The following is a 20,973-nucleotide window of genomic DNA, read 5'->3' as shown; positions in this document are numbered from 1 at the left end:
TCCTTGCTTCTTATTCACACCATCTCTTATCCTTCTGAGGGCCACAACCATCTGGCTGGCTCATTTCATTTTTGTCAGAAAGATCATAAATCTTGAAGTGTATCAGTTCAAGCACAAAACCAGGAGATGAAAGGGGGGGAAATGAAAGGTCATCCACAACTGGACCGTCAGTTGGGCCATATGGAATTTAGATAGGCCTCTCTTAGGATAAATTATTTAGCTACAAATGATAAGGAGATCTTGGTGGTATTTTTTTTTTTGTCTTTTTGTCTTTTTAGGGCCGCACCCATGGCATATGGAGGTTCCCAGGCTAGGAGTTGAATCGGAGCTGTAGCCACCGGCCTGCTCCAGAGCCACAGCAACGCCAGATCCAAGCCGCATCTGCAGTCAACACCACAGCTCACAACAATGCCAGATCCTTAACCCAATGAGCGAGGCTGGGGATCGTACCAGCAACCTCATGGTTCCTAGTCGGATTCATTTCCACTGTGCCATGATGGGAACTCTGGCAGTACTTGATAAGAGTGGGAAATAACCACATTTAATCACAATTTGGGGCTACTTCTAAAGAGGTTGCTTAATGCAACACTTTAACAAGAAGTAATGTGCTGCCAGTGTCTTTATATGGATGAGATGAGAACAATTAATGCATAGTGAGCCTGTTCTCACTAATGTCCAAGGACGTGCAATCTGAGTGGCATCCCAGACCCTTCCCTCTCCCATCCACATCTACTCAGCCACTTTATCATGTCTTTATTGATTGCACAGTTTACTTATATGCATTGTATAAATGTTAGAAGTATGGACGAGAAAAGATAAATTCACTTATCTTACCATTCAATTTTAAGAGTCGAGCATTTCTGTTCCAGTTACTATTATGGCATAACCAACCACTCCAAATTCAGCAGCATATAATTGTGTAAAAATAACAAGAGCTGTATTCACAAATTTTGTGGGTCAGAAATTTAGCCTGGACCCAGAGCAGATTGCTTATGTCTGTTTTAACATGCATGGAGCATTAGCTGGAAAGACTCAAAGACAGGGTGAGGGCAGGAATCATCTGAATGAATCTTTATTCATATGTCTGGCAGTTAACACTGGTTATTGGCTGGGCTACTGGCCAAATTACCTGTTCATAACCTCTGTATGTCGGCTATTTTGGGCTTACTTACAGCATACATAGAAGCTGGATTCTACGAATAAATGTCCTAAAAAGGCAAGGCGGAAATGCAAGATGCTTTTATTATTTAGGCTCAGAAGGCCTGTGGCATCATTTCTATTTTACTCTGTTTGGCCGAGATAGTCACACAAGTTGGTCCAGCTTTGGGGGCCTGGAAAAAACAGATGGGAATATTTCTATTCATCTCATATTCTTTAGAAGATATTTTATGGTAAATATGAAGAAAAAGTCAGGAATATTGTCCTATCTCCTAGAAACCAAAGGAGAGACTGTGAAGGAGGCATTGAATCTCACTGTAGCAACACCAAAGAGAAGGGTATCCCTGAGTGAATACCAAGGCAAATGATTCTTCCTAGGCTCTTTTGGGAGACAAAAGATTAAACATCAGACGAAAGTGTCTGTGCTACTATAACCTACAAAGCAACAAGTTAGAGAACTCTAACCATGTATTTCCACTTGGCAGTTCAGCAGTTATGCTCACAGACTTGGGTAAATTTGGAGAGCAAGTCTTGTGGAGCAGCCCAAGGAAACAAAAACAGCTCAGCTCTTCAAATCTACCCTACTGAGATCTACCCTACTGAGGTATAACTCAGATATGACACCCAGAAAGTCAAGTTTTAACAAAGGACATGACTTTGTTAAGGAACTAACTTCCTATAGAAGTTATGAACTAACAGCAGCAGCAATAAGAACAAAGCAGCCTCAATTTCCTAATCCTGCAGCAGGGTTCAGGAACACCCATTACCCCCAAAGGCTTAAAAGAGATTAAACTGCAGAATGTAAATTCAGGTGCTTAGGCTGACTAGGAAGATGGTTATAATTATGTTACCACTGTGTTAGGGTGAAAACTACACATGAAATTCTGTGAGGTTCTTGAGGAGTTAAATGATGAATAGGGTGATAGTAATCCTAGAGGAAAATATGTACCAGTGAGTGTCAGATGGATTAGAGACACTAACGTTAAAAAGAGAAGGCAGAAAATTATCCTAGTCACAATCAGATCACCCTTGCTTTACATGGTTATAATAATATACAGATTGCATTTACCACAGTTTAGTTAATGACACCAGTTCCCTAATAACACAGTTCTGATTTCAGTTACCATAATATAACAGCTGTGAATAATTGCATAAAGTAGAAACTTCACTGCCAGATCTTCAATTCGCAAGTCACCATTTAAATAACAGATGTGCATCATAATCAGTGACCAATGATGTTTTTCGAAGTCTGTTGGTGATTGACCATCACACATCTGTTATTCAGTTCACACAAGGACAGCAAAGTGTATAGTTGTGTTGTCTCCTTATCTTCCAGTGATGAACCTACATAATGTTAGAAAAATGGATGACCAAAAAGAAAATTGGCTCGAGATGAAGTACAACAAAGTAACAGCAGTTAATAAATCTGCAAGTTAAATTCAAACTGAATGTAAATTCAATTACAGAAGAAATATTTGTTCAGGTCTTTTGCCCATTTTTCAATTGGGTTGTTGGTTTTTTTGCTGTTGAGTTGTATAAGTTGTTTCTATAGTTTAAAGATTAAGCCCTTGTCAGTTGCATCATTTGAAACTATTTTCTCCCATTCTGTAGGTTGTCCTTTCTTTTATGGTTTTCTTTGCTGTGAAAATCTTGTAAGTTTGATTAGATCCCATTGGTTTTTTTTCTTAGGAGACTAACCTAAGAAAACATTTGTATGGTTCATATCAGAGAATGTTTTGCCTATGTTCTCTTCCAGGAGTTTGATGGTGTCGTGTCTTATATTTAAGTCTTTAAGCCATGTTGAGTTTATTTTTGTGCATGGTATGAGGGTATGTTCTAGTTTCGTTGATTTACATGCAGTTGCCCAGTGTTCCCAGCACCACGTGCTGAAAAGGCTGTCTTTTCCCCATTTTATATTCTTGCCTCCTTTGTTGAAGATTAATTGACCATAGGTGTCTGAGTTTATTTCTGGGTTCTCTATTCTGTTCCATTGGTCTGTATGTCTGTTTTGGTACCAGTACCACATTGTTTTGAATACTGTAGCTTTGTAATATTGTCTGAAGTCTGGCAGAATTATACCTCCTGCTTGGTTTTTGTTCCTCAGAATTGCTTTGGCAATTCTGGGTCTTTTGTGGTTCCATAAAAATTTTTGGATTGTTTGTTCTAGTTCTGTGAAAAATATCATGGGTAATTTGATAGGGATTGAATTGAATCTGTAGAATGCTGTGGGTAGTATGGCCATTTTTATGATATTAATTCTTCCAACCCAGGAGCATGGTATATCTTTCCATTTATTTGAATCCTCTTTAATTTCCTTGATTAATGTTTTATAGTTCACAGCATATGTCACATCCTTGGTCAGGTTTATTCCTAGGTATTTAATTTTGGGGGGTGCAATTTTAAAAGGTATTGTATTTTTGTATTCTTTTTCTAATATTTCATTGGTAATATACAGAAATGTAACCAATTTCTGAATGTTATCCTGCTACTTTGCTGAATTTATTGAGCTGTTTGAGTATTTTTTATGTGGCATCCTTAGGGTTTTCTATATGTAGTATGTCATCTGTGTAGAGTGACAATTTTACCTCTTCTCTTCCAACTTGGATACCTTTTATTGTTTGTCTGATTGGTGTGGCTAGGCTTCCAATACTATGTTGAATAAAGTGGTGAGAGTGGACATCCTTGTCTTGTTCCAGATTTTCATGGGAAGGCTTTCAGCTTTTCTCCATTGAGTATTATATTTGCTGTGGGTTTGTCATAGATGGCTTTCATTATGTTAAGGTATGTTCCCTCTATACCCACTTTGATAACAGTTTTTGTCATGAGTGGATGTTGAACTTTGTCAAATGCTTTTTCTGCATCTGTTGAGCTGATCATGTGGTTTTTAACTTTCCTTTTAGTAATGTGGTATATGACATTGATTGATTTGCATATGTTGAACTATCCTTAAGAAGATATGCAGATGGCCAGCAAGCACATGAAAAAATACTCACCATCACTAATTATTAGAGAAATGCAAATCAAAACTACAATGAGGTACCACCTCACACTAGTCAGAATGGCCATCATTAACAAATCAACAAATAACAAATGCTGGAGAGGGTGTGGAGAACAGGGTACCCTCCTACACTGTTGGTGGGAATGTAAATTGGTACAACCACTATGGAAAACAGTAGGGAGGTACCTCAGAAAACTAAATATAGAACTACCATATGACCCAGCAATCCCACTCTTGGGCATATAACCAGACAAAACTTTCCTTGAAAAAAACACATGCACCCGCATATTCATTGCAGCACTACTCACAATAGCCAAGACATGGAAACAACCTAAATGTCCATCAACAGATGAATGGATTAACAACATGTGCTACATATAAACAATGGAATACTACTTAACCATAAAAAGAACAAAATAATGCCATTTTCAGCAACATGGATGAAACTAGAGACTCTCATACTAAGTGAAGTAAGTCAGAAAGAGAAAGACAAATACCATATGATATCACTTATATCTGGAATCTAATATATGGCACAAATGAACCTTTCCACAGAAAAGAAACTCAAGGACTTGGAGAACAACTTGTGGTTGCCAAGGGGGAGGGAGTGGGATGGACTGGGATTCTGGAGTTAATAGATACAAACTATTGCATTTGGAGTGGATAGGCAATACGATCCTGCTGTATTGCACAGTGAACTATATCTAGTCACTTGTAATGGAACATGATGGAGGATAATGTAAGTAAAAGAATGTGTATATATGTATGACTAGGCCACTTTGCTGTACAGTAGAAATTGACAGAATATTATAAACCAAGTATAATGGAAAAAATAAAAATCATTTTAAGAAAAGAAGAAGAAATAGCTGTCTGTGGGAATGTTGACACTGTCACTGTTTGAGAGACTACAGCCAGAGGAACTCAATGAGGGCAAACTTAGGGACATAAATGAGGAACCAGTTGTAATGAAAAGGATGAAGTTGTCCTAGAAGAAGACATACTGGCAAAAAATAAATCCTCTAATTAAAAACTGTGAGAAGGGAGTTCCCGTCATGGCTCAGTGGTTAGAGAACCTGACTAGCATCCATGAGGACTCAGGTTGGATCCCTGGCCTCACTCAGTGGGTTAAGGATCCAGCGTTGATGTGGATTGTGGTGTAGGTTGCAGATGCGGCTCAGATGCCACATTGCTGTGGCTCTGGCATAAGCTGGTGGCTACAGTTCTGATTGGACCCCTAGCCTGAGAACCTCCATATGCTGTGGGTACGGCCCTAAAAAGACAAAAAGACAAAAAAAAAAAAAGAAAAAAGAAAAAAAAACTTAGAAGTATCTTATAACATTGAAAGTATAAAGCATAAATAGTCAGAAGCCAATCAAATTTTAAAAGGAGTATGGCAGTTCACCAAAGCAGAATAAAGATGCTCACTCCACACTGTATATAATACAGTAAGAGGAGGGCAAGGACTGTTCAAACTGTACTTGGTAAGATTCTACAAAGGAAAAAACTGTTCAATGCTTTAGATATTTCAAACTACACTATATTAAATAACTGAGTTTTATAATTTTTAAATTTTCCTTTTTTTGCAAAGTAAAATTTAATATTTTTAAAAAATTATTATTATTTTTAATAGTTATTTCCCAATACATTTTTTTCCTACTGTACAGCACGGTGGTGACCCAGTTACACATACATGTACACATTCTATTTTTGTACATTATCATGCTCCATCATAAGTGACCAGACATAGTTCCCAGTGCTACACAGCAAGATCTCATTGCTAATCCATTCCAAAGGCAACAGTTTGTGTCTATTAACCACAAGCTCCCCAGCCACCCCACTCCCTCCCCCTCCCCCTTGGCAACCACAAGTCTATTCTCCAAGTCCATAATTTTCTTTTCTGTGGAAAGGTTCGTCTGTGCTGTATATTAGATTCCAGATATAAGTGATATCGTATGGTATTTGTCTTTCTCTTTTTGACTTACTTCATTCAGTATGAGAGTCTCTAGTTACATCCATGTTGCTGCAAATGGCATTATGTCATTCTTTTTATGGCTGAGTAGTATTCCATTGTGTATATATACCACATCTTCCTAATCCAATCGTCTGTTGATGGACATTTAGGTTGTTTCCATGTCTTGGCTATTGTGAATAGTGCTGCAATGAACATGCGGGTGCATGTGTCTTTTTTAAGGAGAGTTTTTTCCGGATATATGCCCAAGAGTGGAATACCTGAGTCATATGGTAGTTCTATATTTAGTTTTCTAAGGTATCTCCATACTGTTTTCCATAGTGGTTGTACCAATTTACATTCCCACCAACAGTGCAGGAGGATTCCCTTTTCTCCACACCACCTCCTGAATTTGTTATTTGTGGAATTATCAATGATGGCCATTCTGACTGGTGTGAGGCGGTATCTCATGATAGTTTTGATTTGCATTTCTCTAATAATCAGTGATGTTGAGCACGTACAGATGGCTAACAAGCACATGAATAAATTTTCCTACATTTTTATAACCTATAGTAAAAGAGTTTTTAATGTGTGAACAAAAAATTTTTTAAAGGTCCCAGAACAATTCCTCCTTTGAGCGATAGGATTGCTTTGCATGCTTTCTGTTTGCAGTCATTTTAATGGTCTCTCACTACAAAGCAAAAATTACCTGAATATCTGAGCTAGGGTTGTGGCAGTGAGAAGGGAAATGATAAGGTACATATGAAGTGTATCAAAACTATAAGGACCATGACTGAGTAGTTGCGAAGAATGATGTTGGAGATGATGGTGGGTTTAGCGGTAATCAAAAATAAACACAAAGTGTAGTTCCCATCATGGCACAGCAGAAACAAATCCAGCTAGGAACCACGAGGTTGCCATTTCAATCCCTGGCCTTGCTCAGTGGGTTAAGGATCCAGAGTTTCCATGAGCTATGGTATAGGTCACAGATGAGGCTTGGATCTGGCATTGCTGTGGCTCTGGTGTAGGCCAGCAGCAACAGCTTCGATTTGACCCCTAGCCTGGGAACCACCATATGCCGTGGGTGCAGCCCTAAGAAGACAAAAGACGAAAAAAATAAAATAAAAATAAACTCAAAGTTATTAGAAGAAAATTGGAAAGAAAAAATTTGTGTGAAGACAGACTCCAAGAGAGATTTGGTTTAGAAAGAGTTGAGAGCTTTGGAAACAGTAAAATTATTTAGGAAAGACTCAGATATGTGAAATATCTGATGTGACAGTGCACCAAAATTTGAAAATTTGTGATACAGTTGGGGGGACAGGCATGTGTAACTATTGTTGGTAAAAGTAAAAGGAATACTTCTCATTCCTATACGATTTTTTTTTTTTTTGCTTTTTTAGGGCCTCACCTGCAGCATATGGAAGTTCCTAGGCTAGGGGTTTAATCGGAGCCATAGCTGCCAGCCTATGCCACAGCTACTGCAAAGTGGGATCCAAGACATGTCTTCGACCTACGTCACAGCTCACTACTATGCCAGATCTTTAACCCACTGAGCGAGGCCAGGGATTGAACCTGCATCCTCATGGATACTAGTCAGGTTTGTTACTGTTGAGCCACAATGGGAACTCCAGGACAAAGTTATTTTTTAAAACAAAAACAAAAACAAAAAAGGAGCTTCTGGATTTTCTAAATGTTGCTAGCTTGGACATGATTTTTTTAAAAGATGAGTTTCTAAAAAAGAAAATCTCATTGAGAATTTTCCTCTTTGATGACAAATGGCAAATGTCACTTTCCTGCATCTTAAAGAGATGCTATTTTAGAATTAAGGCCAACAAAGGCAGTTCATGAACAAGAGGAACCAGCCAACTGAGATAGAAGACTGTGCCCACCAGGAGGACACTGGAACTGATAGATGGCTACCCTCCCAGAGCTTCATCTTGGAAGGCTATTGTTCTGTTGAGTGAAGAACAGTCATCATTCACCATAGTTTGCTGACATGATTTATTAAGTTGAATCAAGTATAGAAAAGAAAAGTTATTTATGATAGGCCAGATTCCATGAGTGGGAATTTCTTGGAGTCAACTAGGAGAGAATACGCCCCACTGTTAAAGACTTTCCAGAGGCCTCTTCCACTCCACTTTCCGCCCCTCCCTAGGTCACTCGCCAAAGAAACAATTTGCTGGACACTGAAGTGGCCACAGCTGTGGTCATAAAAAAACATCAGGGTATGGAATGAATCATTCTCTCTTTTAGTTAACTTTTTTTTTTGGAGTATTCAAGGGAGGGTAAAGGACAGGTGCTGGTTAAGATAATAAGCATCATTAAAGTGTTTGGAAGTGCTTCCAGTTTCCACGAACAAAAGCTTGCCAAAAAGCTGTAATTATTTCTAAGGTCAATGAACTAAAGTTTTCCCTGTATCAGTATTAAACAAAAATGTCACTAATGCTTTAGGGGACTATAATGAGTCTGAGAGAGATGGACTTATTCCTCTTCTTCTGCAAGTCCTCTATCAGATCACCCTGTGATCTTCCTCAACCACCAGACTCCTGGATGGCTGAAGCAGAGCCAGTGACTGATTCCCTGACCAGCCATGCAGGACCTGTGGTTATCCTCCACCCAAACTGGCAAGGTTTTCTATGACTTAAGTAGAGTCATCTCCTGATGAGAAGCACCACCTCCCTTACTCTGCTCCCCCACTGCCCCGAAAAAAGGCTGAGGTCAGTGCTCTATTCTGGCTGTGAAAAAGGAGAGGTTAATTATCAGTGTTGGACAAAATCTGCAACCTCTCTGCAGGTGTCCCAAAGCATCTAGGATTGTAGGTATGAAAAGAGGTCCTACAATCATAACAGAATCCTAGTTTTGCCAGTGAAGAAAGGAGAGACAGCCTCACAGATACTATAGGTGCTTGAACTCATATGTTGTTCCCAAAGTTGGGGTATCTTCTAATTCTCAAGGGCTAGTTTTTATGACCCTTTGGCCATAGATGCCATCTCTAAGGGACCTAACGATAAAACTACAATGTTTTAAACTTGTCACATAACCAAGATGTGTATGTGTGTGTGTTTTCTTATTTAAATACCACCACCTATCATGTAGGTATTGTTTTCATTGCACAAATAAGGTAAATGAGACTTACTGACTCTCAAAGATACCAATTTAAGCTTGCTTGACTGCCAGGAGTTCCAGGCAATAAGGGTTTATTTCCTTGTCTTTCATCTTTCAACACCTTCCAAAACAACTCTAGTCATTGTCTAGTGAGATACTGATCATACTGCTCTTTGATCCCTTCCTCTTAAGGTTCTGAAAATCTGCTTCTAAGCATATCTTGAGTTTTTCACTCATAATAACCACAATGATCCACCTCCCCATTTTAGTCCATATAATGTAAATCATACACAATCTTTCATGAAAAGAAACGCCTAGCTGTAAATAATTCTCTTCAATTGATTTGTAGATAAACATTAACATCACCCAAAGTTCCATTATGTTTTTATAATTAGACCCACTGCTCATACAGTACTCTTCATCTATTTTATCTTTTTTCTCAATAGCAATGAAAATAAACTAATATTAAAATAACTGTCCTTTTAAGAATTTACATTCACATATGAATACAAAGAACAAGTACATTTATATAGGAGGCTTATTATGTGAGAAATTCATTATGACAGAAATTCACCACTGAGTTTCTGCATTTCATGAAGGGCGACATAATCCAAATACATATTGTTAAGTTAATTATTTCCACCACAAGAGAAATATCCATCCCTCCCATTTTATCCTAATGTAAAACCCTGGACTTGGCTTCCACAACTGCCATTGGCTCTTAAATCTTCAGCTCACCACACTCAGGGTTCCAAAAACACACCCTACCTCGCACCTCACACAGAGTTACTGCCTCTGCATCCACACAGCTGAGCTCCATGGGATGTGTTAACAGTCATAGGATCTAATTCCCACATCTTGTCCTGAGAGCCGAGATTTATTATCTCAATAAAGATTTTAGAAGAAATATGAGGGTAAATTTCTCAGAGGAACGTGGTCAAAAATGTTGCCCTGAAATTCCCCATTCACCACCCCATCTATCATGGATAAAATTAAAAGCACATATGAGATAATATTACAGGGTCTAAGAGAGTGAAAATGTTTTGGAATTAGTAATAACCCCTTCATAACAATGTACTATCTCTGAAATTCCTTTTTGGAACAATGGTCTTAATTTGCACTTTTAAAAAATAGCAGGCAAAACTGATAAGATGACAAATAAGAATGACTAAGGACACTCCAAGAGTAGATGTCAAGGACTTCAACTTCTGAGAAGAGGTAGATACTTTTAACCATTTTAACAAGCAAGAAAACTTAAAATATTAATGGTTTTCTGGTATAAGAGGTGGCTGGTTCATCCTTTACAGAGCCTCCCCAGCTTCCCATCAAAACAGTCATGAAGATGCAGGGTGAGAGCGTACATCATTTCTGAAAAAACCAAGAACAGCAGCCAACCTGGTGCCAGCACTGGGGAAGATATCCACCAGTAGGACTTTCAAACCCAACTGAGAAATATAATCAGTGGCTCAAGCCTCGACATAGAGTAAACCTGAAGGCCTAAGAAAGGATCAAAGATATTTTTCTTGTTCCTCATTTCTGCATAAAGTTGGACTGCTCTTCATCTAGTCCAGGGCAGTGCTTTTAGAGGCAGCCAGAATGACATGTCTGTTCTCTTTGATTCCCCACTCACTTCCCACAAATCATAAGCACCTCCCTCATATATTAATGTGCTTCTCTTCACCCTTCCATAACAATTTTAGAAGGCTAATTGTGAAAGTGATATATGTCTGTTAGGGAAACTTTGGAGATTCGGAAGGTTGCAAAGAAGAAACCATCACCAGAGATAGCTGGCTTGAATATTTCAGCATGCTTTACTGGCGGTATATATTTTCATGTAGCTGAGCCCTTCAGTGGACCTTAGTCCTTCCTGTCAGTTCTAGGCCCATCCACTTACCCATCCTCTTAGAGGATGGTTTCACACTCTTTTCTCTTTCCTCAAACCTCAACACCCCCTCTTCACTTCCAATTTCAACTGAAGACTTTGACTCTTATACAGAAGCAGTCAGTTCATATCTTTCTACAAAGTGCTCTAGGCACAGGTGCTGTCCATTGCACTTTGCCTTCTTAGGACAAACCTTCCACTTAGCACTAGATCCCATCCTTCTAGTTTCAAAAACTTTGCTTCTGGAGTTCCTACTGTGGCACAGTGGGTTAGGAATCTGACTGCAGCAGTTTGGGTTGCTGTGGAGGCACAGGTTCAATCCCCAGCCCAGGAACTTCCATATGCCACAGGTGTGGTCATTAAAACAAATAAACAATTCTGTTTCTGTAATTATTTCCACCCTTGCGTTATCATTTCCCTTCCTTTTTTACTGAGTCATTATCAAGAGAAAAAAAAATATGCCATAATAATATCCCTTTTAGAAAAGCCTTGTCTCTCTTGGCTCCTCCCCCAGTTTTAAGCTTTCCTATGGACAGGAAAAGTGCTTGCTTGTTCTTACCCTCCTCTCTTCTCTCTACAACCCGGTTCATCCTGGGCAACCATCACACTGAAGTTACGAAATCCAGTGATCAGAGTTCAGGCCAAGGATAACATTAACTTGCAGCAGTTTTTGAGACTGTTACTCACTCTGTTCACCCCTATACACTTTCTTCACTTGGCTTTTATGACAACACTAACACACTGCTTGGTTTTCAGTCTACTTCATTGGCTCTTGACTATGCCCAATCCTTATGTTCCCAACCAGGGCCTGCGAGATAATTTGTAGTGTGTGTACAAAATTAAAATGCAGGGCCTGTATTTAAAAATTATTAGGAATTTCAAGTAAGTGTGAACAGTGAATTAAACCAAGCATAGGGCCTTTTAAGCACAGGGTCCTCCTGTGTGACCACACAAGTTGTGTGTGCATTAAGCTGGCCTGGTTCCCATCCTCACAATGCTTTAATACCCATGGCTCAGTGCTCATCATTTCATACTTTCTCCCTAAATGTTCTCATCCAATTAAATTGGCTTTAGATGCCATATACAGCAACATGCCCCATTTTATTTTTAGTTTTAACCTCTCCATTTAATTCCAAACTCAAATATTCAACTGCCTATTCTCCATGTCCATTGGCTATATTAAGTGCATCTCAACTTAATATGTCCAAAATGGAACTCTAATTTCTCACCCAAATCCCTCTTGCAGCCTTCTCCATTTCAGTAAATATTCTACATGGAACATAAAATTATGTCTCCTAAGAGTCCCTTGATTATTTCCTTTGTTCTAAAGATGCATGCCACCCACCTCCTGAACCATGCCACACTACCATCATCTTTATTGAGCCTCTAGAGCTAACAGAAGTCTCAAAAATTCTATCAGGTCTACATCTCTGCTGACTTATGGATTTAGATGCAATGCCATATCACAGGACGTGGAATTTGCCTTTCTGGCCAGCCATATGTGGGCTTGATAATGTATTCCAAAGAACATGAGAGTTAGCTCTTTGTGACCAGTGAAAAACAGGAAAATGGAGGAGTCAAGCAGGACTTAGAAGGATGCATGATGAATAATCACTCTTTGTCATCTTACTCTGCTCTTTCTTTTTATTGTAGACTGGTGTTCTGTTATAGATATGTATGTATGCATGTATACATGCTCCTTCATGGCAAATCTCCCATCTTTTATATTTATTGCCATGTCATTAGCTCTTAGAACAGTGACTAGCACCTATTAGACACTCAAAAAATATTTTTGTGAAAGAAAAAATAATGAAAATTCAGTACTATATTCAGAGTTTCTTATCTTGTTCTCTTCACTCTACAGAGGACATTTTAGTTTTCTTTTTATGTGACTGAAGTATTTTTTTCAAAGGGAAACGATGGCTTCTGAGAATGTAATATAAATATATGCAAAAATAAAGGTACTCCTGAGCTAAATTGTTTAGGCAGTTATTTAGAGAGTATTGATGATTTTATAGTTAAATAATTATTCATATGTCTTAACTGGTCCAAAAAGAGAGATAAGGTAGTCAGCGGCAGAGAAGCTTTAGAAAATTCAGAGCACTGCATATGAAAAATAGAAAGAATTGAGCTGGTAGTAGGGGAAGGAGTATTTCAAGGGAATAAGAATGGCTCTATTGAACCATTTTAGCTGAGAAATAAGTATGCGTACATACTAGGGAGGTGAAAGACTTAGTGCTTTTCAGAGAACAGTCAGTCCTCATAATGTGAATATATTTAAAATATAGTAGTTTGGAATACTAAAGTGTTTTTTGGTTCCTTTTCCTTGTCAACTACAAATTGTTCATTTCTGAAGATGAAATTCAAATAAACCATTGAGCAAATAACTTCTAAAACAAGCTAATGTAGCTGTATAAGACCCTAAGTGAGTAATGTAGGGAAAAAGTCCTTGACACTGGTCTTGGCATTGATTTGGGGGGGGGGGGGGTGCGGTATGATACCAAAAGCACAAGCAACAAAAGCAAAAATAAACAAGTATGACGGCAGCAAACTCAAAAGTTTCTACATATCAAAAGAAACCAGCAAAAAAAAAAGAAACTGCAGAATGGGAGAAAATACAAACTGTATACCTGTTAAGAGGTTAACATCCAAAATATGTAAGTAACTTATATAACTCAATAGCAAAAAACAATCTGATTAAAAAATGTGCAAAGAATCTGGCCAGTTTTCCAAAGAAGACGTACAAATTGCCAGCAAATACATGAAAAGGTGCTCGACAACACTAATCATCATGGAAATGCAAATCAAAACCATAATGAGATATCACCTCACACCTGCTAAAATGGCTATTATAAAAAAAAGACAAGAGAAAACAAATGCTGGTGAAGATGTGGAAGAAAGGGAGCTCTAGTACACTACTGATGGTAATGTAAATTTGTTCAGCCACTATAGAAAGATATATGGAGGTTCCTCAAAACATTAAAAATAGAGGAGTTCCCATCGTGGCGCAGTGGTTAACGAATCCGACTAGGAACCATGAGGTTGAGGGTTCGATCCCTGCCCTTGCTCAGTGGGTTAGGGATCCGGCATTGCCGTGAGCTGTGGTGTGGGTTGCAGACGCGGCTTGGATCCCACGTTGCTGTGGCTCTGGCGTGGACTGGCAGCTACAGCTCCGATTCGACCCCTAGCCTGGGAACCTCCATATGCTGCGGGAGCAGCCCAAAGAAATAGCAAAAAAAAAAAAAAAAAAAAAAAAATAGAGCTACCATATGATCCATTGATCCAACTTCTGAGTATATATCCAAAGGAAATGAAATCAGTATCTCAAAAGTTAACTGCACCCGCATGTTCATTCCAGCATTATTCATAATAGTAAAGACATGGAAACAACATAAGTGTCCATTAATAGGTGAATGCATAAAGACAATGTGATTCAGCCAAAAACAATATAATATATATTATATATAATAGTGTTTAGTCATAAAAAAGGAAATCCTATTATTTGTGGCAATAGGGATGAATCTTGAGAGCATTACACTAAGTGAAATAAGTCAGAGAAAGACAAATACTGTATGATCTCACTTATATATGGACTGTAAAAAATCCAAACTCATAGGAACAGAGAGTTAATTGGTAGTTGCCAGGATTGGAAGGTAGGGGAAATGGGGGAATTTGGGTCGAAGGTATATACTTTCAGTTATAGATGAAGAAGTTCTAGGAATCTAATGAGCAGCATGGTGACTGTAGTTAATACTGTATTGTATAGCTGAAAGTTACCAAGAGAATAGATATTACATGTTCTCATCACACACACACACAAAACTATGTCAGGTGATAGATGTGTTAATGACCTTACTGTGGTAATAAGTTCACTATATATATGTGTATCAAACCATCACAATGTATACCTTAAACTTGCACAATGTTATATGTCAATTTTATCTAAAAGCTAGGTGGAAAAAAAGAAGAAAATGTGAATCAAAATGAAAAATCATTGTGAACTCTTTGGCTTTATAATGTTCCAAATGCTTTTCTATTCATTTATATAAATGAAAAAATTCCATATAATTATGAAAAATAGCACTCACTGATGTTTAATAATCTCTCTTGCGTTTTTTGAGTATGGAGCATAGCCTATTTTTTAAATATCATTTTTAATCAAGTTTGTATTTTGTGGTAAGCAGTTAACTATACTGGTATACAAAAATAACTGTGTAAGTGCACTCTTTGGAAGCACAGGCTAAAAAGAATGACAGAATACGTGAACTGATAACATGAAGTACTGTGTGCCATAGGTGCCATAATGTAGAAAGTGTACTGAAAATTTTTGAAAGGCTCAATAATGGCAAATGTTGCCAAGGATATGAGGATACAAAGCTATCATACACTTCCAGTTGTAGTATTGATGGGTATAGCCATTCTGGACAGAATTTGAACTACTCCTAGTCAAATTAAATTTTTGAATAGCCTTGCTCTGCAAATATTCTCTGGGTATATATTCAAAAGGAATTTTTATATAGATGTATAAAGCGATGAGTATGAAGGTGTTCATTTGCGGGGTCAGGTTGTAGGAGTGTAGGATCCCCTCCTTGGAGCATTAAGCAGGTAAAATATGACAGTTGCACATCATAGAGTACCAGAAGATCGTGCAACACAGCATCCTAGATGCACAATAGCAAAATAGATGGGTTAGGTTACCAGTTAATTATAAAAGGATATAATTCAGGAACAGCCAGATGGAAGACATGGGTAGGGCAAGGTATGAGGAAAGGGCTCAGAGCTCCCAGGCCCTCTCCAGATGTGTCACTCTTCCCAAATTTCCACGTACACACTAACCTGAAACCTCTGATAACCTGATTTTGTGATTAAATAATTGTTGTGGGTATTTATCAAGATGATTATGTTATTATCATTTGTAACTGTCATATTAATAGACATTCTAATATTGAGCTATATGGTTCAAAAATTAAAGGGGAAAATACAGATTCTACTTGGCTGGGACATACTATTATTTTAGTTCAAAAGTAGATTGATTTGATAATATTTTACATAAAACATAATTGGGATTAGTTTGTAGACTTCTTTTTTGCAGGATATTTGTGAGATTTTTAGTACCAGGATTTTATAAAATAAATTACAATAGTTTAGATGTTCTGTGCTCTAGAACAATAATTTTCATAATTGATTTTTTTTGTATAATGATTTTTATATTTTTCCATTATAGCTAGTTTACAGTGTTCTGTCAATTTTCTACTGTACAGCATGGTGACCCAGTCACACATACATGTATACATTATTTTTTCTCACATTATCATGCTCCATCATAAGTGACCAGACATAGTTCCCAGTACACTGCAGGATCTCATTGCTAATCCATTCCAAAGGCAATAGTCTGCATCTATTAACCCCAAGCTCCCAATCCATCCCACTCTCTCCCCTTCCCCCTTGGCAACCATAAGTCTATTCTCCAAATCCATGATTTTCTTTTCTGTGGAAAAGTTCATTTGTGCCATATATGAGATTCCAAATATAAGTGATACCATATGGTATTAGTCTTTCTCTTTCTGACTTACTTCACTCAGTATGAGAGTCTCCAGTTCCATCCATGTTCCTGCAAATGGCATTATTTTGTTCTTTTTTATGGCTTTTTATTCCATTGTACATTGTACAGAGTAGTATTCCACATATTCTTAATCCATTCATCTGTCGATGGACATTGATGTTGTTCCCTTGTCTTGGCTATTGTGAATAGAGCCGCAGTGAACATAGAGGTGCACGTGTCTTTTTTAAGGATATTTTTTTCCGGATATATGCCCAAGAGTGGGATTGCTGGGTCATATGATAGTCCTATGTATAGTTTTCTAAGGTACCTCCATACTGTTCTCCGTAGTGGTTGTTCCAGCTTACATTCCCACCAACAGTGCAGGAGGGTTCCTTTTTCCCCATACCCCTCCAGCATTTGTGGACTTATTAATGATGGTCATTCTGACTGGTGTGAGATAGTATCTTGTGGTAGTTTTGATTTGTATTTCTTTAATAATCAGTGATGTTGAGCATTTTTCATGTGCTTGTTGACCACCTGTATATCTTTGGAGAAATGTCTATTCAGTCTTTTGCCCATTTTTCAATTCAGTTGTTGGCTTTTTTGCTGTGGAGTTGTATATAAGTTGTTTGTGTATTTTAGAGATTAAGCCCTTGTCAGTTGCATTACTTGAAACTATTTTCTCCCATTCTGTAAGCTGTCTTCTTGTTTTCTTTTTTGTTTCCTTTGCTGTGCAAAAGCTTGTCAGTTTGATTAGGTTCCATTGGTTTATTTTTGCTTTTATTTCTGTTTCCTTGGGAGACAGACCTGAGAAAACATTTGTAAGGTTGATATCAGAGAATGTTTTGCCTATGTTCTCTTCCAGTTTTATGATGTCTTGTCTTACATTTAAGTCTTTAAGCCATTTTGAGTTTATTTTTGTGCATGGTGTGAGGGTGTGTTCCAGTTTCATTGATTTACATGCAGTTTTCCAGTTTTCCCAGCGATTCTTGCTGAAAAGACCCCCCCCCCATTTTATGTTCTTGCCTCCTTTGTTCAAGATTAATTGACTGTAGGTGTCTGTGTTTATTTCTGGTTTTCTCTATTCTGTTCCATTGGTCTGTATGTCTGTTTTGGTACCATTATCACACTGTCTTGATGACTGTGGCTTTGGAATATTGCCTGAAGTCTGGGAGAGTTATGCCTCCTGCTTGGTTTTTGTTCCTCAGAATTGCTTGGGCAATTCTGGGTCTTTTGTGGTTCCATATAAATTTTTGTATTGTTTGTTCTGGTTCTGTGAAAAATATCATGGGTAATTTGAAAGGGACTGCTCTGAATCTGTAGATTACTTTGGGTAGGATGGCCATTGTTACAATATTAATTCTTCCAACCCAGGAGCATGGAATATCTTTCCATTTCTTTGAATCCTCTTTAATTTCCTTGATTAATGTTTTCTAGTTCTCAGCATATAAGTCCTTTACCTCCTTGGTCAGGTGTATACCCAGGTATGTGATTTTTTGGGGTGCACTTTTAAAGGGTATTGTATTTTTGTATTCCTTTTCTAACATTTCATTGGTAGTATACAGAAATGTGACTGATTTCTGAATGTTAATCTTATATCCTGCTACTTTGCTGAATTTGTTGATCAGTTCAAGTAGTTTTGGGGTTGAGTTCTTAGGGTTTTCTATATATCGTACCATGTTATCTGCATACAGTGACAGTTTTACCTCCTCTCTTCCTATTTGGATGCGTTTTATTTCTTTTGTTTGTCTGATTGGTGTGGCTAGGACTTCCAATACTATATTGAATAACAGTGGTGAGAGTGGGCATCTTTGTCTTGTTCCAGATTTTAGTGGGAAGGCTTTCAGCTTTTCTCCATGGACTATTATATTTGCTGTGGGTTTCTCATAAATGGCTTTTATTATGTTAAGAAATGTTCCCTCTACACCCACTTTGATAAGAGTTTTTAATCATGAAAGAATGTTGGACTTTATCAAATGCTTTTTCTGCATCTATTGAGATGATCATGTGGTTTTTGACTTTTCTTTTGTTAATGTGGTGTATGTCGTCGATTGATTTGCGTATGTTGAACCATCCTTGTGAACCTGGCATGAATCCCACCTGGTTGTGGTGTATGATCTTTTTGATATGTTGTTGGATTCCGTTGGCTAAAGTTTTGTTGAGAATTTTTGCGTCTATGTTCATCAAAGATATTGGCCTGTAGTTTTCTTTTTTGGTGGTATCTTTGGTTTTGGAATTAGGGTGATGGTGGCATAATAGAATGTCTTTGGGAGTGTTCCTTCTTCTTCAACCTTTTGAAAAAAGTTTAAGGAGGATGGGTATAAGTTCCTCTTTGTATGCTTGGTAGAATTCACCTGTGATTGATTTTTATTTTTTCCATTACAGCTGGTTTACAGTGTTTGGTCAATTTTCTACTGCATAGAACAATAATTTTCAAATGATCTGTGGTTAGAGACCTCTTTTTCTTAGTTTCCAATTCATCGTTTATTGCTACTTTTATTAAAATAAAAAGTAAGAGAAAAATGAAATAAAAAACCATCGAAATAAAGCTAAATGTATTCATTATTAGATTAATAAATGTAAATCTGTCAATTACTAGAAAAGTCATAAAGCACTGACTCTCAATAGCTCTATTCATTGTGGACCTGCAACAAATTGTTCATGACTGGCACTGATCCATGGATGATGCTTGAGGAAGAGGTCTAATATTTTTGATGATGCACACCTATCAGAAAAAAATAATGTTAGAGTATAACCACCATGTATGTATTTTTTAATTTTAAGAGCTTATTTTTAATTGAAGTATAGATGCTATACAATATTATATGTTATAGGTGTACTATATATTGATTTAACAATTTTATAGGTTATACTCCAATAATAGTTATTATAAAATACTGTCTATATTCCTTTTGTTATGCAGGATATACTTACAGCTTGTTTTATATATAATAATTTGTACCCTCTGTTGTCCCTTCCATTTCTCTCTCCCCAGTGGTAATCACTAGTTTTTTCTCTATAAATTTGCTTATTTTTTGTTATATTTACTAGTCTGTTGTGTTTTTTAGATTCCACATAGAAGTGGTATCATACAGCATTTGTCTTTCTCTGACTTATTTAACTTAGCATAATATGCTCCAAGTTCATCCATGTTGTTGCAAATGACAAGATTTCATTCTTTTTATGGCTGAGTAGTTTTCCATTGTATCTATGTACTACATCTTCTTTATCCATTCATCTGTTGATGGACACTTAGATTGCTTCTATATCTTGGAAGTTGTAAATATTGCTGCTGTGAACATCAGGGTGCATGTACCTTTTAGAATTAGTGTTTTGATTTTTGGGATATATTCCTAGGAGTGAAATTGCTCGATCGTATGGTAGTTCTATTTTTAGTTTTTTGAGAAAATTCCATACTTTCTTCCAGTATTTGTATTGCAGCATATGTATTTTTATTTATATATAAATTATATCTATAACTGGAGTTCCCATCATGGTTCAGCAGTAACAAACCTGTCTAGCATCCATGAGGATGTGGGTTCAATCCCTGGCCTTGCTCAGTGGATTAAGGATCTGGCATTGCCGTGAACTGTGGTATGGTCACAGACACCACTTGAATCCCTCATTGCTATGGCTGTGGTGTAGGCTGGCAGCTGTCGTTCTGATGTGACCTCTAGCCTGGGAACTTCCACATGCTGTGGGTGCAGCCCTAAAAAAAAGACAAAAAAAATATTTCTATAACTAAAGTTATTTATAATATTGCAGATGCTTAGGTTTTAATTTCTTTTTTTAATTTTAATTTTTTTATTGTTATTTCTCCAATACGATTTTTTTCTATGTACAGCATGGTGGTGACCCAGTTACACATACATGTACACATTCTTTTTTTCTCCCATTATCATGCTCCGTCATAAGTAACTAGACATAGTTCTCAGTGCTACACAGCAGGATCTCATTGCTAATCCATTCCAAAAGCAACAGTTTGTATCCATTAACCCCAAGCTCCCAATCCATCCCACTCCCTCCCCTCCCCCAGGCCACCACAAGTCTATTCTCCAAGTCCATGATTTTCTTTTTTTTTTTTTTTTACTTTTTTTATTACTCAAATGAATTTATCCCATCTGTAGTTGTATAATGATCATACCAATCTGATTTCACAGGATTTCCATCCCACAGCCCAAGCACATCCCCCCACCCCCCAAACTGTCTCCTCCAGAGACCATAAGTTTTTCAATGTCTGTAAGTCAGCATCTGTTCTGCAAAGAAGTTCAGTCTGTCCTTTTTTCATATTCCACATGTCAGTGAAAGCATTTGATGTTGGTGTCTCATTGTATGGCTGA

At 37.5% G+C, this 20,973-nt stretch overlaps 1 protein-coding gene across 7 annotated transcripts in view; it reads left to right on the top strand.

Annotated features, from left to right (window-relative positions):
- LOC102157670 (uncharacterized) overlaps positions 1 to 20,973 on the top strand; it is a 210,717-nt gene that overhangs the window by 144,764 nt on the left and 44,980 nt on the right. The window lies entirely within an intron of this gene.

This window comes from Sus scrofa, chromosome 9, assembly GCF_054392235.1.
Source record: "Sus scrofa isolate SSC_HxYL_T2T_F1_AM1 chromosome 9, Sscrofa_HxYL_maternal_Yorkshire_Landrace_v2.0, whole genome shotgun sequence".
NCBI lineage: Eukaryota > Metazoa > Chordata > Mammalia > Artiodactyla > Suidae > Sus > Sus scrofa.
Note: the sequence above shows the minus strand (reverse complement) of the source record. Positions and strands in the feature narration are given on the sequence as shown.